The 15,853-nt window shown below is 37.3% G+C and overlaps 1 protein-coding gene and 1 long non-coding RNA gene across 2 annotated transcripts in view; one reads left to right on the top strand and one right to left on the bottom strand.

Moving 5' to 3' along the window:
* HIPK3 (homeodomain interacting protein kinase 3) overlaps positions 1 to 15,853 on the bottom strand; it is a 101,281-nt gene that overhangs the window by 67,298 nt on the left and 18,130 nt on the right. The gene's annotated exons all lie outside the window — the stretch shown is intronic.
* On the top strand, positions 8,039 to 12,078 carry LOC133274063 (uncharacterized). The gene is made up of 3 exons (XR_009745017.1): positions 8,039 to 8,259; positions 11,380 to 11,506; positions 12,015 to 12,078. It is a non-coding gene; the product is annotated as an uncharacterized LOC133274063 (long non-coding RNA).

Here is a 15,853-nt window from a genome sequence, read left to right as displayed (position 1 = left end):
TAACCAAATTGACCCAAATATGGTAAACATGAATGACATTGATCCTCTAAAAATAGACAAAATTGTGAATCCAATGCTCCGCTGATATGCCTGAATGATTTTCACCAACTTTCACAAATAGATTTCAGATTTAGAAAATAAGGGATAAACTTCTCCCATTACACTGGTCTCTCTCTCTGGAATTTTGAGTTGGTCATGTTTGCTACATAACAGAGCCTCCTAAAATATCTCACCACCATCAGGCTGGTCCTCATATTCCAGTTTTTGCTAATCAGATGAAGCCAGACTTCCCCTCAGCCTACAATGGGAACATCACCAGCATGTAATCAAACTCTCAAATCTCTTTGAAACTCCTCCAATTGCTTGGAGGACACAGTGTTTGTCCTCACTTGGATGCTGTTTCAATTCAAGTCTTCCCTGTGCTAGGTGCAAGTCTCATTGTACTAAGGGGTCCGCCTGGCATAAAAGGGCCAGTAGCGCTACAGCAAGCTGAAGTGCCAAACCTCCTCTGGCACTTGACTGCTTGTAAGGCTTCCTTTGGGCACAGAAGAGTTTTTAACTACCCACGACATGCTGTAAGGCAACATTAGATGCATCAGCAAATTTTAAACACTGATGAACATTTCTTCAGAGGTTAAACATGACTGCCTGAGAAGCCCTTGCATGATTTTTTTTGTCAGCTGAAAAACAGTGAACACATTCTTGCCCTGATTTTCTCTTGGCAGGTATTTTGTGCTGACAGGAAGCCGAGGGGTTAATATGGAAACTCCTGTTACACCTGTAAGTAGTGTGGACTACTGATACCACTTGGAGGGGAGTGTTTGGTTTCAAAGTACTTAAGTAACTCTGTGAAAGGAGGCCCATGTCATTTATATTCATTTATAAACTTCAGCACTGAAACACCACACCTCTCCACAGGCCTCTGTTTCACCTTGTTCTTGTACCTTTACAGAGGATTAAGCAATTGTTAGGTGTGAGTGCTCAAAGTGGAAAGAAGAAACAGAAGTTAAAGAAGAAGGTATTTCCAATTGATATAATCAAAATATGCAGCAAAAAAAAAGAGATGATCTGAGGACAAACGCAGTCTGAGAACTTCTGGCAGCACAACTACCAATGACATTCTGTGCTATTTTTGTTATCAAAATCCCAAGCGTAGACACAGACAGAAAATGCTTTGGCTAGAACAATTTGTTTTACTCATCAAACTGCTATAAGCTGTATCATCAAAACACTTTTTACGGCCAGTATGAGTTGTTTATATCAGGTTATGAGTTGTTTAGATCAGCTGAGCTCTTAACTCTTGAACAAACTTGAGTCCTGAACAAGGCTGCGCTATTAGAGCTACCCAGAAGTGCCAAACAACAAAGATAAGGGCCGGGAGAAGGTGAGACTGTAGGGCTGTAATTCCATCCACCAGGCCCCTCACCTGGTCGCTAATAACACAGGGTGCAACTGCATGAAACAGCAAGCCATGCTCAAAGTCCACCCCTCTGAAAAGGGGAAGAACTGCTTTCTTATGATTTCCTTGATCTGCTCTCCACATTTCCAGTTGAATTCTCCCACTCAGAACCCTCCATTTAGCAGATTCAACTCACCTAGCAAAACAGGGGAAGGCAGAGTTTTTCCTTGTCAGCTAGTAGGTAGGGCTGTGCAGACTTCATTTTAGCTTTCTGGGGAGAAATTACGAAATCTAAGCAGCTCAGAAGCATGCTGGTTGGCAACACACTGTTGTGGCCAGTGAACGTATCCGGGCTGTAATCACCTAACCTGCAGAGTATGAACAGCAAGCACTGATCCACAGAAGGGGGCTGAAATAGGGGACAGTTCCACTTCAATTTCTCTTTTTCTTAAGCTTTCTCTTTTCTTAACCTTTTCTTAACCATAGTCTTTAGTCTTTCCCACAGTATTTAGCAGTATCTGTCAAGCAGTGAATTAATTTGTGGTAGGACTTCAAATTATGGTATTACTATACTGTTTTTTGCATTGGCTGAAATATTTTATGCTTGCCATATTTATACTCCCAAAACACAGAGAAGACTGGACAGAGTTAACTATGGTTTTTATCCTCTCAATTCCTTATCTAAAGTATTTTTTAAACTGATGTAACTGTCACTGAAGTATGACTTGTATTATGAGACAAAGCATTGAGCGTGATGCATTTGGATTAAAACCTTTCAAGATCCAAATTTCTGCTGAAACCTGTAAAGGGATCAGAGTTACATTGATAAAAAGTGCTTTTGTAAAACATAAACATTCAAATTTACACTTTCCACTGATTACCATCATATTCATACCTAGTTCAAAGTTCCCCAGATGCCCTCCCCATGGATTTGTTTGCTAGACATATGAGAAATCCAACCTTCTGTTGCTGGGCATAAATGGAAGATTACTTTCAAATTTAAAGCAAACATACACTTTGCTCTTTCTGCAACAAGTGGAAGGTCAGTTGAGAAGCACTATGTTTCTTCAATTAAAAAACACGAGTTTCTCTATGCAGTTCACATTATTTAAGTACTTTTCAAAAATAAGCACAGATATTCAACCATATATTTCAGCTTTTATTTTCCACTTCATTGTTTGGGTTGTTTGGTTGGGGTTTTTTTGCATCAAAATACTACTTACTTTACTAAAGCAGGTTTAATAAAAGACTAAAAGAAAAGGCAGGGGGGTATTTTGTTTCTTGCTTGCTGTTTAATTTGCAAGTTAAATGAACAGCCTGGATCCTCTATAAGATTTAAAAACTGCAAAGGACAGAAGACACCTCCATGGGCTGGTGGCGCTTTCTGGGGCTTTGTTCAAGGGCCATGCTCATGCCGATGTTCATTTTCATGAAGGCATCACCATTCCCTGAGGATCTCCTAAGATACACATGAAGGTCAATCCACTTCTATGGCTGTTCCAAAGGTGAAAACCAGACTGAAAACATTCTTCAGTTGCCTGTCTTTATGCTTGTTTTTCCCTCAACCCTTAAAACCTAGTTCTAAGGAACCTCACACAGCATTCTGACATTGCCAATTCAAATTCTACCAATTGGTAACTCTTAGGAAATTAACTTGTCTTGCATACAAAGATAATAACATGGTGACTAAAATGGTTAGTCTTCGGAAAACTAGAAGGAATCTTTACAATATTTTTTATTATGATGTAGATAAAAGCTGGCTGACTTGAGATGAGCTGCCTCTTAGATGGCTTTCCTGAAGAAAAATGGTGAGCAGCCAATCTTGTGCAAGGACTTACAGCTTTCCAAAAAAAACCCAAACTGTTAAGTACTCACCAAATTAAAAAATAAAAAATCAGCCTTGATTTGTTATGTCTTCATTGAAAAAAGAAACTGCAGGAAACCTCTGATGTTGGGTCTGATGCAACCCAATAGAAGCGGATTATAAGAGTTGGTGCTGAGGACCAGTATCAAGGTCTGGAAAAATATCAAGGGTTTATCTTGAAATTATATAAATAATTACTACTTCATCTTAGGATTTACAGATTTATTTTTTTTTTATAAAAATATGTTTGTTTTCAACCTTACTGTTCTTTTAAGTGCCACGTTTTTTAAACAACCAGCTGGGACCGCTCCATTTAAAAACAATGTCACCCTGCCACTTGTTACAGATTATATTGTTCAGAGATACTGTGAAACACTTATTTCTCTGCTTGTGCTCATATTACATCAATAGGTGTAGATTTGACAGATGTCTTAAGGTATACTAAATTCTTGTTCATATTTACAGATGACCATAAATAGTTAAGAGTAATACAGTATTCTACAGGGTAGTTTAAACATCTTTCCTGGACCATGTGAACTATAATGTACATGGTATTTTATTTTTCCATCTCTATTTTCCTTTTCAGTCTGTTTTTGTGTCTTTGTAGGAGCCATAGAACTATCATAGGATCACAGACTGCTTTGGGTTGGAAGAGACCTTAAAGCTCATCCAGTTCCAATCCACTGCCGTGAGCAGGGACACCCTCCACTACCAGGTTGCTCCAGGCCCTGTCCAACCTGGCCTTAACACTGCCAGGGATGGGGCAACCACAGCTTCTCTGGGCAACCTGTGCTAGGGCCTCACCACCCTCACAGGGAAGAACTTCATCCTAATATCCAACCTAAATCTCCACTCTGTCAGCTTAAAGCCATTTTCCCGTGTCCTGTCACTGCAGGCTCTTGTCAAAAGACCCTCTCCAGATTTCTTGTAGGCCCCCTTTACATACTGGAAGACTATTACAAGGTCTCCCATGAGCCTTCTCTTCTCCAGGCTGAACAAGCCTGATCAAAATAATTCCTCATGCATACACCTTAGGAGATCCACAAGGAAAGGGTAATCTTCATGAAATGTGTCATGATAATGTAAATTTGTAGTTTGAAGCTGTAAACTTTCTTTTAAGAGTCTTGCTATTTTCATGTAGCCTTTCCGGTGTTTTCACATAAGAATATTTAATAGTCACATTTTTTATTCTCTCTCTCCAGCAGGAAAATAATTTGAAGTGATTGTTAGGATTAACAAATGTCAAATGTGTACAAGAATCCACTGTGTTTGAGTGTTTGAGGCACTTGGCAAGGACAAATACAATATTTTACCATATCAGAATACTCCACAACAAAACTGTGAGAATCTGATATAATCTGAGAAAAATAACATCCAAGGCCATCAATGAAAAGTAAGAATTGTAACACAGAATCACACTGACAGATTCCGAAATAAAAAAGAAAATGCAGCTTTTAATTGCTGGCTATAAAAGCTATGCTTCATTTTGGAGCATAGTAAAAATAAAGTTACCAAATCATTGATATCAAAACGTTGGGGGAAAGTATTTTTACTTAAGATAAAAAGTTAAGACAATATTGAAATGTTGTTTGTATGGAGGAGAAAACCAACTTTTCAAAATAGAAAAAAAAAAACAACCTGAAACTTACTTAAAACTAATAAACCAATTATATAGTGTTAATTTGTAAAATCGTTAATAGAAAATATTGTGCTTTCTACTATTGTTTTGAAATGAGCATCATTTCTGCACCCTACACTTGAGAATATTCATAGGGTACCATCCACTAACATTACCAATCATTTCAGGTTTACAGTTGAGTAATCACTTCTTTTTTTAGGGACTGATACATTGCAAGATCAAGGTCTGCAGAGAGATGAACACCACAAATGTTCCAGCTGACCTCACTTCCCAAAATGCATCATTCCAACAAATAAATATCATTAAACATAAGCAGGCAGTCAAATTACAGAATTAAAACATAATCCTGCATTACTCAAGTGAGTAGCTGCTTATTAATAGGTCCACTGACTCCAGGAACACTATTTACTTGAATAAAGATTCCTAGGGTTGTGCTTTTGGGACACATTCCAAAGCCTTTTAAAGTAAATAATCTGATTAGTTAACTCCTAGTTTGGGCTGATGATTTATCATGGCAAAGAGAAGTTTTATCTTGATGACAAATCCATCACTGCCCCACACAAACCCCAGCAGACAGGTGTGCAGCCTAGTTTAACTCTGGCAGGCAGTGAATTGCATCCAAGCTTATTTCAGAATTAAATGGAAGACCACCTCATTACCTGGGTCCTTCCAACTTCACAGTCAGAGCACTTGAGGACTGAGCCAGGGCTTTGCTATCAGCAGCTAGAGTCTGACCACATTAAAACCTAACCAAACCAAACAACCCTTTTGTTGCACTGATGAAAGGTCCTGCTACTAATCTTGTCTGTGGCACAAATCCTTCCTGAGAAGCAGTGTTACCCAAGTCAATTTGCACACGGCTTGCAAATGTTCACCTACAGCCTCCGTTAATAGCTTAATACATCAGGAACTCACCCATCTGTTTTCCTACTTTCTAAAAGTAGGTATCTTAAAGTCTTCCTTATTTCCCTCCCCATGAGACATCATTAATGAAATATCAGTTAAAAATATCTTCTAAAGATTGAAATTACCACATTAGAGACTCTCCTGCTAGAATGAACAACAGAACAAGCACGTTTTAATTACCTGGGTTATGAAACCAGATCAAACCATTATATGGAAAAAATCCAAAACATTTCTTTCTAAGTTCTAAGAACTTATTTTCCTATAAATGTGTTCATACTGAGATACAAATATTCTGAAGAAATTTCCCAAATGTTAAAAAACTAACTTGTGCTTATTTTGTCTTAGTTTTCTGTTCCAAACCACTAACAGCCCAAACCTGTTCCAAAGGAAAACCTGGTGTTCAGCAGCAGTTTAATGAATTGTTTTGACCCAGTGAAATACATCACGTCCACTCCTAGTAATGAAACACTTGGCAGAAGGTATCGCATCACAAGAACAATAGCTCCAGCCAGTCATTATGGTCCACCAAATACTGTAACCTCTAAGCAATCTCTCTTCAAACAACGGAGGGGAAGATAAGGTAACATTTCCACTTAGCTAACTGCATATGCAGTAGATGGTGGCCATGCATTAGCTTCTAAATTTTAAAGTTTATAAACATTTTAATCATAGGAAAAGGTTTATAAATATTTTCATTTGCCTTTTTTAAGCATACTGCTGTTATGAAGACTTAAAGCTCATGTTATTTTCTTAGATTACAAAGACTTTTGATTAAATAACAAATATTTTAGTGTAAAATACATAAAATATTGCCACAGCATCAGTTTTTGAAGACAGTGTGTCTACCCATGTAACATCTTAATTAGATCTGGGGTGAAGGCAGACAGGAAATGGGTTGTTTTTTCTGGCTTCATGGTCCTTTGATATAATTACCACTCTGTTATTGGAACAGAGAATACAACCCTACACATATATGATTTCATGTTTAAAAGAAGGTGACAAGCAGAAATTGAAAGGGAAATGGCAAATCTATGTATAAATAAAAACATGGTCATAGGCATCATGTCATGTTCAGCACTAAAATGAACAGTGATGAGATACAACAGGTGAGAAAATGAAGTGACAGAGACTGCAAAGCATCACACGTGATTGCTACACCAGGAAGTCTGAGCCTTGCTGGCTCACAATGAGATTTTACTGAATATGTACATGCTAAATTTTAACGTTATCTTCAGAGTTTTGCAAAAGCAGTGAAACAATCTTGCTGTAGATTCTCTTGGAGGAGACTACAAGTAATGGAAAAATCGCCATCAGGACACAGAGGCCCAAGGAAAGGCCCACAGTATCAGTCTCAGCTGCTATTTAAATGAGACAGAAGGTCTCAAGTAAATAGAGAATTGGAGATCCTTCTACAAAGATGTTGTTTGTGCCAACACTGTACTTGTGACTTAGAAAATGCAATTCCTACAGTTCTAATATGTGCACTGAACCTCAGGACCATTTTCAGTTTTTTTTCTTTTTAAACATAGACTGCATCTCTCAGAATAAGGTAATGAACTGGCATGTATTACCTAAATAGCGCATCCACCAGTGATTGATGTACTTCATGCATGTTGTGCCATATTTTAAAAAGGAAAAGGTGTACAGCTATTCTAGACAAATACAATTTAAGAAGTGTAAATTAATTTATCCTTTTCCTTCCTCAACAACCACCTTTGAGACTTACTTATTTTTCTATATGCATTTTATAAAATATTTTAAAAATAAAGAGCTGGCTACTCTCAGATTTCAATTAAAAATATGCTTTGTTACTCAGTTGAATTTATGATTCCATGTCATAAATTTTAAACACTAGAGTTCTTACTCTGGGTAATACCTCAAAATGTCCTAAAAGTGCATCCTAGAAGTGCAGATAGCTGAGGAAATATACCACCTATCACTCATGTTTCACAAAAACACCTAAAAGCAGCTCAAGATCATGGATAAAAGGGCAAGTGTTAGGGCACAGACTGAAATATCCCAAAATTAAGGCATGAAAAGAGCAGAAAAAAAAAGCAGTATTTACTACTGCTATAGGTGTGGACTTTTCAACAAATCTGTCTATAGAGTAAAAGCAATGCCATTTAATTCACTGGTTTAAGGTATTTCTTTTTGAGCCCTAAGTATTTAGTGTAGATGTGTGTGACCAGTTTTTATTCACTCGTTTCTCATTTATACTAAAGTGGAGATTACAAAACAAGGCAAGGACATGCACACGTATTGGGAAGCGGCACCCTAGACCATGGAAATGAAGTTATTACTTGGAGAGAAATCCTGACGGCTTTCCCATGCAACTGAGGTCCCAGGTGGACAGAAGGTCTGTGTTCAGCAGTCTCCATGGCAACAGCAGCCAGCATTGCACACAGGGTACCAGATCCTACACTACAACCAACATGCAGAAAAGCAGTCCTGGTATTAGCTTCACTTTCCTCCCTATACCTCATGCAGTTTCCTTTTATACCTAGATTTCTTCTTTGTATTTGTTAATCACACAATATGAACATTATCACCACCAGTGGTATTAGCTATTAATCATAATACATTCAGGAACAGGCCAGGAGGATCAGCATCATAAGGGCTGAGCCCTGATCTTCTACCATCTCACTGCAGAAAGGAAAGGAAGCTAATGGACAGTTACACACAACACAAGCAACACCAGATAAATGAATTCCTGGTGCAAACCCATTATGGTCAGGAAAATTATTTCTAGGATTAATATGGCTCCAGATGATTATTGATTACTGAAGAAAATCTGCACACTGAATATTTTATTTATCAAGTTCCTTATGCATACAGCTATTAAGATCAATGCTGGAATAATAGTAACAGTTAAGTTTTCATTCAAGTATCTACAGGTCTTTGTTATAACTACTACATAAAAGTCAATCAAAATCACATAATGCTTAAATTACTAACAGGAGTTAGTGGAAATACACAGAATATTGGTATTAATTTTGATAGACATAGAAACAGTAATATTAGCAGAGTAGCCCAAATTATGGGACAGAATTTCATGGTCAGGAGTCACCTAAAATAGAAACAAAAATGACGGCTTCTGAATTAAATATTACAGAGTTTGCTAGCTAAGTATCAGACAAGAGACAACAGATGGATTCTACAGAAAAAGGGGGTATACAAGGAAAGAGGAGACAATGTTGGCCAGCACTATAGGCAGAATCATAGCAGTCCACCAGCTGCCTGCCTGCCTGCCTCAGGAGCCCTTACTTCCCGAAGGAAAAAAGTTTGCCAGTGCCAGCATTATCCGTTATTGTTGGGCTGCCAATATTTTGCCTCTCATGAAAGACAAAAATGTGTATACCATGTGAAGACCAAGAATACGGTATCAGCCTCACTGGAATCTTCAAAAAGCACATCACCAACATGAGTGGGGTCAAAATCTTACTGAGGTATTTCCCCATTTCTCCAAGTACCAATTACATGTGTACCAACATACCCTCAAAAGCCAGTACTTGGAGACCAAAATCATACTGAGAAAAGTATAAAAAAAGCCACCAAAAGAAAACCCTGGATTGTTAGGGTGGTTGCATTCATCATTACATGCCACATAGGGAAATCAGCTTTTTGTACCCCAGAATGATGACAGCTATTTGCATGTGAAATTCAAAAGCAATATAAATATTTTTGGTTTAACACATGAAACGTAACTATCAGTCATCAAACATTCTTTACCATTTAAATGCATTTCTTTAGCAGACACAAATTCATGTATTATTCTAGAAGCTAATAACTGCTTCACAGCAGGGTGTGAGTAGCTCTTCACTTATTTTTTATTAAACAGTTGTATCTGTTACATGTGTAAAAGATTGCTTTAGCTGCTTACATGGGCTTTTAAGCCAGAAAAGCATTCCACTCAGCAGACGATACTGAAAAGCACAAGTTTAATTCAATAATTGCTTCTTTATCACATTTCAATTCCAAGCTCAAAATATTACTTTTAATTAAAACTATAACTAGGAAATTGCCTAGTTATCTAGTTCTTTAACAGTGGTGTTCTTAGTATAAGGCACTTTAAACTACTTTAACCACTGTCTGTAGCCTTTGCACTAAGCCATGAGCTGGTTAACTTGTGTCCCTTAATAGACTTGCTTTATATACAGAGGAAAACAGCAGCTCAGAGCTGTATTTCTGATCAGTGATGGAGTATCTTGATTGCAGCAACCTGGTCATTTCCCCTTTTCAATTCAATAAGTGTGTCTTTCACCAGAAGCATCAGAAATGTCTCCTGATCTAGCAGACACAATTCTGTCATTTCCAGCATCATTTGCATTTACATTATTTACAATGATTTTGCACTTGCTTTTGTACCTTATTACCCTCACTAAATGACTGTGGAATCAAACTTACTTCTTAAAACACCTTCAGTGATACTCTTGTCTGAATAATACTTTTTAGAGTATAATTTTTAAAGCTGGATGATTATTAGACAAACTGTAATGAACTTGTGAGGCTTCCAAAGTGATTTATTTTTAAGACCTCTTTCTATCCATTTAATTTAAATCTTAATTTGGAATTAGTTTATATGAGAAAGTGAAATCTATTTTTCACTCGAATCCTAAATGAATATTAGCTCAGAGAACTATTTTATCTGAGCTAGCTAGCATATATTTTACCATTAGAAGTAATCTGTGGCAGGGAATATATCTAATGTTGCTTTAAAAGGATTAATTTTAGTCCACAAAAAACTCACAGCTTCCTATTTCCACAAATCACAATGAGAAGTCTGCTTTGTTTTTTCTCCAGACAATTTTACATATTTTTGTCTCTCTATAGTTCTTCTCTGTATACTGGTCTTGCTTAGTTGATGCTCATGGGTTCCTAGCAATGAGGTAGTTAACACATCCCCTAAAATGTTTGCTTTGGCATCTGTAGAAAGATTCTTCTACCTAAGACACATCAAGACAGCCCTCAGAAATAATTGAGCTGAAGTATATTGGCAGAAAAACGTGATTTAAATGCAACAGTTTGATTACATTGCAACATGTTACCATTATTTATGACAGATATTTACAAAATTGCACTTTCGTGAATCCTGTCAACCTAGTTGAATCAGTCTTTTTCTAAACCAGGTTTAATCAGTATTTCCCAGAAAAGACTGCTAAATACTGCAAAACTTTCTGAACCTAATCTAGGTGCTAATCAAAATAAAACCTCTCTGAATATTTTATTCTATAAGACAACCTTACAAATATAATCCCATCCCTGGTATCAGGAATGTGCAGGTACTGCAAATTGTGTGGTTTGGTTTATGGTTTTGTTTAAAAACAAAAACAAAATTAAAAAAAAAAAAAGAAGCTGTTTCCTCATTCATTGAGAGTCACCCCCCTATTATTAAAGCTCTTGAAATGAGTTTGCCTCATGAGGCCAACTGGTACATCCCATCCCACAGCACAGAGTACTGACTGACAGTGCCTCAATACCAGTTTCTGACCAAGCAGTGGCTCAGGAAAACTGTAATTGCTGCCAATCTTGTACTCATCATGTTGCTTAATTATCTGAAATGGTTCTTGGCAGGCTGGGAATGACACCCACCAATGACGGGGGGGAGCTGCACCCCACCATCATCTAGAAGACTGTCAGAAAAGGAAGATACGCATGGCTCAGAGCTTAAGCTCATCTTTCTCCTCCTAGCATCAAGCTGGTGGGTATTAATTGTACCATTTTGCCAAAGACTTCTCAATGTTTTTCAAATTCTCCCCTTCAGTCATGGAATGGGAGGCATATGGTGACAGATTTTGCAGTCACCTGCAGAATTTCCTCTCACTGACACCATTTCAGTGCAGAGCTAAACCACCCACAGATGTGTTCACAGGAGTCGTGGTGCTGTCTTATGCCCAGCATGTCCAACAACACAGCAGGACTGAAAACCAGCCAAGGAAACAAAGAGAAACAATGGGAAAAGTGTGCTTTTTTGGTTTTATTTTTTTTAATTTCCTCAATCAGAAAAAGCTTTATAGCAAATTTACGTTCCAGTTAAGGAAACTCATAATGGATTGTAGTGGTCTGTCAGGAAGTACAAAGTCAGCTGTACTAACAGCAAAGTTTTGATTTTCTTTGAATGAGATTGAACTTTACAGTTAGCCAATGTTGTAGAAGTTTAACAATGTTAATCACATTTAATTTACTATTTTTTTAAATCCTATATCAAGAACATACTTCTCCTGGGCTGCATGATTATTTTTCCATTTCCAGAGCTGTCCTCCTGCACGCTCAAAAGGTGTGTCTACACACTCAAAAGGAGGTCCTCCACCTCCTTGTGTGCCATAATTCTGATCAATGCTGGGAACTGAGGTTTCTGAAGCACAGTTTCGTGCCTCCAGCACAGAGGCATGCCAGGGCACACGCTGTACTCCAAACCTGCCTGGCTGCTGAAATGGTTCCCAAGGGGGCTGTCAGACAGAAGTAAACTGGGATAGTTCTCATCTTTCACAGACACCAACCTGGCTCCTGCATCAGCTTAAGGAATGGGAAGGCTATGAAGGCACTATTTAATCATCTGCATTCCCCACTTGTCTCTTCCAACTAGCATTCTGGTCTCTCTCTTCTTATAGGTTTTAGAAACAACTACAATATTCAGTTGATTTTCTATTAAAAAGCCTTGTATTCTAAGAGTTAAATTTCTATTATAATTTGCTTTTGAAGATCATAGAATCACAGGCTGGTTTAGGTTGGAAGGGACCTTAAAGCTCATCTAGTTCCACCCCTCTGCCCTGGGCTGGGACACCTTTCACCAGACCAGATCATATTAGATGATCATCTGATCTGGTCAGATCAGCTGATCAATCATAGATGAAGATAAGTTTTCTAGGACATTCAAGGTGAAATAGAATTCCGGACATAATACTTCCTTCTAGAAGATGCAATACTTAGAGGACTACTGAAAAAGTATTTGCCATAAATTCTAACTAACAAATTGTTCTGCAGAAGGAGTACTAAAAAGAGGGACACTGTTCTTCAAGATTTTGTGCTCATGAAGCCTTGCCCTGACATGTACAAAAGCATTGTATAACCATATGAAATCCCAGCACTGATGAAACTCTGATTACCACCCACTGAAATGCCCAATTCCTCCCATGCCTTCTTGCATATCCCCAGTTGACTGAGCCATTTAGCTTTCTTCCTGAGGTGCCTGTCTTGTACTTTCTGTGCCTCTTGAGGGCCAGGGGGAAGAATTTTTATTCCTCATAAGAATTTTTATTTCTCCTCTGTCCTTTCCTTTCTTATTCCTAAAGAATGGCATATTCCAATAAAAAAGGTTTGAGAGTGTGAGATAAGAAACACTGATTAGTGAAACAACTTCAACACAAGCACTTTGAATTTTTCAAGTTTACACTATACGTTATCAAAAAAAGTCTAGAGTACAGCAAGTACCTGTTATTTTTTTACTGATGGTGCTACAAGAACTCATTTTACAGAAATAAAACCACAGTTTCACTGTGTTAATGAAAAAGGAGAAAAATATTAAAGGTTGGCCAGAAATATCAACAACATATGCTTTTTATGAAAAGCATACTGCAGGAACCATTTCCTCTCCATTAATAAGCATTTACTCATCCTTATTAGCAGATACAGATGGCCATTTGTCCTGTAGCTTAACATTGAAGGCCAAATTAAAAAGACTTAATACATCTTTTGCTGAACAAAACAGAAATTACCTTTACGAGAAGTTTATTCTTAAAAAGACACTTAAAAGAATGCCAAAACTGATTTGAATTTACTCCAGATGTTACTCTGCTTATTATTTGGATTGGTGTGAGTTAATTCAGTGGCACTTCATTTTGACACAAAAAAGGTATGATGCCAAACTGAAATCCGAGTAATAAACTTTGACAGAAAGGAGACATTAACAGGAGCAACCAATGAAAAATAAACTATAGATCTAAGCAATGGCTAATCAAACCTAAGAGGATTTACCTAATTAATCCTGTGTTGCACAGCTATCCAGATTGCTTTTCCATCCAATCCATATTGTAACTACTCATTACTTACTCTTAGCTTTCCAGAAACAAGTGGCATATCACATAACAAGCTAAACAGTATTACCTATTTCTGAACTGGTTTACTGCACTACTGTGTAAGCAGTTGGCTAACATGCTGCAAAAATAGTTCCAGAGCTCCAAACTGTTTGAAATTAGTTTCCTTTTTCAATCACAATCCAAATGGTAACAGTAAACGTCAATTATTTGGAGAGCATCATTTGCCTTGAGAAGGGAACCTCTTTTTAAAGGAAATAGTGGAAAAAAGGACTTTATGTCTGCATACTTCATGCTTGGTTTTGAGCTCATCAAAGAAAAACGTACAAGCTAACAAGAAGTGTATTGTCAAAGAAACCCAAATGGTTACAATTTAAAGGCTGCTCTAATTGATGAATTTAAACTATGCGACAAAGAAGCTTCAGAATGTGGCAGGTGTGTGTCATGTATAGTTTTACTGTCTAAGTAAAGCAAACATATGAAGAGATTAAAAAAATAGATTAAGTGTTTTATAAGCTACTGCTAGCCTACACTAGCCAGCTGAAGGCTTTAAATAATTTAATCCCTTCAGCAACTGCCAGTCCCAACTGCAATACTGAAACAAGGTCTGAATTCAGTTTGAAACCCAACAGGTGCAGTCTAATACTGCTTCCTTAATTCAGCTACTGATCTATGTTTATGCTTGTAACGGACAGCATATTCTTAAATTCACCATGGCATTAATTAAATTAGTCTAAGTGCCTCTTGTTTTAACCCATCTTCTACTATCAAATTTACCTCAGACAGTACTCTTTCCCCTCCCCTCTAGAAATGCTCCCCATGCCAGATGGAAGAGAAAGAGTTTTCAAAAAGCTTTTAAAATAGATTTTTCTTTATATAAAAATACAAAATAAACCAGGGAAACTGAACAATATAAAACATGCAATACTAGTTTAATTACCTTGAATTTTAATATTTGGAAGTGGAAGGAGGTATATAAAATTCGTGACAAGCAAAGTCTCTAATCACCACTTGTACTCCGTCTTTTCTTTGGATAATCCAGGCAATTTAAGTTGCACATGATACAAAGAAGCTATTTCTCTTTTTTATATGCTGATTATTTTTACCAACATTTGCTAGTAGCACAAAGTAATGCATATTGCCAAAGTAACAATTCACCAGAAAAGAAGTCAAAAAGCAGCACTACTATAAAGTTCCCACCTACAGTAACAGGCATGGGGTTTCTCTTCCCTTCTTTTTCAAGTTAGGCATAGTTTAACAAAGCACAGGGAAATGCTGCTTCATATCCTGCTTCCCACAGAAATTTAAAGGCTAACCTATATTTTTCTCCAATCACAGGGCAAAAGAAAAGGAAACTTCTCACCACCTTGCTGCTTTCACTCTGCCAACAAAGCTGGAAGATCAGACAATTCAAGGCATGACTTCCTTTCCCTTTCTTGCAGCCTGAGGCATGCTCATACTTGGGATGGATGCAGTTTCCTCTCTCCAGCAATTAAGCATGATGTTTGGCACATGCAAGAGAGAGGATAGAATTACCTTTTAAAGCAACCTTAATTCTAAATTTTTGCACCCTCAAGTAGCAAGGCAATGGAGTGACGAAGCCAGCACAGAAATCTGATCATAATTCAATGCCACTCCATCATTCAGCCTCCAATACGCCGTGCAACTGACGTGCAAGCTTATGAAAATGAATAAATGTACACTACACCAAAATACTTTCTTAAATTCCAAGCTGCTCAAGATATTAATACTTAGCTTAAAAATGCAAAGACGGTCATTCTATGAAAAAAAAAAAACAAACAATTTGTGACTACAACAGGAAGTGAACTCTGGTGCACAAGTACAGACTTGAATTCCAAATAATTCTGTCAGTATCTGTATGAGCAATACTCTTAAGTATATTAAAAGCATCTCCGAAATCAGATAGAACACTTATTTCCACAGTTCTGTATATACAGGATGCAACCTTTAATTATTAAACAACTATTTTTTTGATGATGTGAAGTAATACAGGC

Source organism: Pezoporus flaviventris, unplaced genomic scaffold (genome assembly GCF_033815535.1).
Source record: "Pezoporus flaviventris isolate CSIRO_AGI_PZ_B2104156 unplaced genomic scaffold, CSIRO_AGI_Pfla_v1 ptg000036l, whole genome shotgun sequence".
NCBI lineage: Eukaryota > Metazoa > Chordata > Aves > Psittaciformes > Psittacidae > Pezoporus > Pezoporus flaviventris.
The sequence above is the reverse complement of the archived record's forward strand: the minus strand, read 5'-3'. Positions and strand labels throughout refer to the sequence as shown.